General features: G+C 34.9%; 1 long non-coding RNA gene across 1 annotated transcript; it reads right to left on the reverse strand.

Annotated features, from left to right (window-relative positions):
* Nucleotides 1-1,161: 1,161 nt before the first annotated feature.
* LOC128042601 (uncharacterized) lies at nucleotides 1,162-2,587 on the reverse strand. Its single transcript, XR_008198089.1, has 2 exons — nucleotides 2,518-2,587; nucleotides 1,162-2,210 (listed from the first exon to the last, which is right to left on the reverse strand). It is a non-coding gene; the product is annotated as an uncharacterized LOC128042601 (long non-coding RNA).
* Nucleotides 2,588-2,901: the final 314 nt, after the last annotated feature.

The following is a 2,901-nucleotide window of genomic DNA, read 5'->3' on the forward strand; positions in this document are numbered from 1 at the left end:
GCCAACCCCACTTCACCAATTGTACAATCATTTTGAGTAAATACAAGGCTCACTTTGTGTTATCCATCATAATAATAATGCAATTGTATCCCTCTTTCTAATCAGTGTTATGCTCTTCAGTTGTTTTAATTTAGGGTTATATAAAAATTAATACAATATTTCGAGTCTCGCTTATTACATCAATTCAACACGAATAACTTATTTTATTTACTTGTAATATATTTATTAATATTTATGTTCAATTATTTCATATCTAAAATTTAAAATATGTTATTAGCATTGTTTGTGAAATCCGCATTCATGTTTGTTTAATGTTCTTTAATTTAAATAAACGAAAACTTTTGGTGAACATAATACCAGATCTATAACTTTGCGCATAATACAGGACTAATAACATAATTTAACCAAACAGGTTTAGCTGTTATCATTGGGTCGGGACTAAAATTTTAAAATTTGAAAAATATAAGGACTAAAATTGGTCAAGTTATAGAGGTACTACATCCACAAATTACATAAAGCACAGGGTCTAATAGCAGAATTTGAGCTTTCATTTTTGTTCTGGCCAAATCAATTGGGCTCTTTAAGATCACAAGAAAACTGCTTCAATGGTTCTTTATTATGGGTTGGGCTTGCAAGCCCAAATTAAAAACCGAACTCATAATGCTTGTTTCCAAAAAGGTTCACAATTACGATTATATGAATGGAGACTTCATATATGCAAAAGCCAATACAAAAGCTTTGGTCCTCAAAATGGAAAAAAATTGTAATTCAATCCCGTTATAAATAATGAAATTATAATTTAATATATAGTAAAATTGTGCCCTTAAATCCAAAAATTTAAAAATATATATAATGAAATCAGGGACGAAGCCAGAAAATTATTTTAGGGGTCGAAATTAAATTTTCTTTTTAATAACTTATATCTTTATAATTTTTAGAGGATTAAATCACATTTTATCATTTTAGAGGAGCAAAGTACAATTTTACCTTTACTAATTTAAAATTTTAAAATTACAAATAGAAACCTTAACTATAAATAAACTGATTCATTATATAGATTGAAATATAAGGTGATGTTATTGGTGGGGGAAATTGAATGGAAAGTCAGATTTTCGTGTGATGTGATTTGACTCTAGATTTGCGATAGCATCATTCAAGTGAAAAAAAGGAAAGGAAAGGATAGTATATTGTATGATTTGAGGCATGAAAAACTACAACCATTCATATATACTTGATTACATAATACTAGTACAGTAACAGTAAGGAGCAAGGCTGCCCACCGGCCAGCACCGCAGTATGAAGTTGCAAAATCAGCCCAGCTTCACGTATATATATATCATGTCGGGAACCACGTACCCTCACTCACATTGTATAAAGCAGAGGGAAGATGTTAGTCTTCAGCATAATTAGCTAGCTAGCTAGCTAGCTAGCCCCGGTGGTCCTCACCCTCCCCTTACCTAGCTCACTGTTTGTTTACCAATTTCACCCAAATCCTTCCAAAGACATAATTACCATACAGACACCATTCTTCCCCTCTTACCGACTACATCCCATCTGCTATGCACCAATACCTTTGTAATTCCCTATATATGCTACTGCTGAAAACCCTCGAAATTTTTTTGACTAGGGTTGGAATTTATAAGTCAGGGTTGTGTTGTTTGAATTGGAGTTGGTGGGGGGTCACATCCCCAACATCCAGATTTCAGGCCGACAATCAAACCCCATTTTTTATTTTTTGAGCTTTTCTCAAATCTCAAGAACCGGAGGCAGGTGAGGGTTCATAGCTAGGTAGGATCATAAATAGGGGCACTAGCAGCTGATTGAGGGAGTGGTGGAGAGGTAGCAGAAACAGTTAAATTTGTCTGCTACCGTTATCTTTGTGTGTGAGGGGGGGGTCAGATCAGAGAAAAGATGGTTCAAAAAAAGATTATGCATTGAAATTAATTACAAAAAAAAAAATGAAAGTGACCTGCAAATACATGCAAGTGAAAGGTGGATTAATAATGGACCCCTACCGGCAGATACTTCAGCTACTTGACAACTCTCTTCGTTCCCTGTTTACTCCTGCTGTTGCCGTTCAAGGTATCTCTGTCAATGGAGACTGCTGTAACTGTGTATATAGCTAGATTCTTTAACTGTCTGCAATTGCTTATTGGGAGCAGTGATTCTCACGTTGCTGCAGTCTTGCACTTTCATGCACTTCTATGACTCTATGTATTGGCATTGACAGTGCAAAATTATAAAGTAAATTGAAGATTAACATTACTTAATAGTACTCCTCAAGTCCTTTTATAATATAAACAAATATTTGTGAGTTACTTGGCTCTAAATATGTGGACAATAGCTTAGAAAGTACAAAGTAAAAACGATGCTTTTGTTGTTGTTGACTGTTGTGGTGTGTTTGAACCAAGAAAACGAACAATTCTTAGTTCAAAAGGGGACCGTACCATGAAAAGAAACAGAAAGCCCTTAATTTAGCTATAAGCACCGAAGAGTTGAGTTTAGTTTTTTTTTTACCTCATATCCATGCCTCTATAAGCCAGGAACGAAAAGCTTAAAGCTCCAAAACCGAAAAGAAACAAACCAGACGTGGACACATAAGAGATAGAGAGAGAGGTGTGGACAGCTGCAGGCGATATAATAAAGCTATATATATAAATGAGGAACCAGCAGAGCAGTGGCAGGAGACAACCACCGTGTATAGTACAGGGAAAAGAGATTACCCACACGTGGTAAAAAACAGAAATGGCAGTCCCCTATCTATATCAATTTGCAGACGACGTACTACGTATCATTGCTTTAGTCTTAAGGGAGGCCCCCATGCAATGCATCCATTCATTCATTCTCATCCTTCTCAATAATATATATTTATTAGACAAATGGTTTAATTGAAGAAAAATT

This window comes from Gossypium raimondii, chromosome 7 (genome assembly GCF_025698545.1).
Source record: "Gossypium raimondii isolate GPD5lz chromosome 7, ASM2569854v1, whole genome shotgun sequence".
Classification (NCBI taxonomy): Eukaryota; Viridiplantae; Streptophyta; class Magnoliopsida; order Malvales; family Malvaceae; genus Gossypium; species Gossypium raimondii.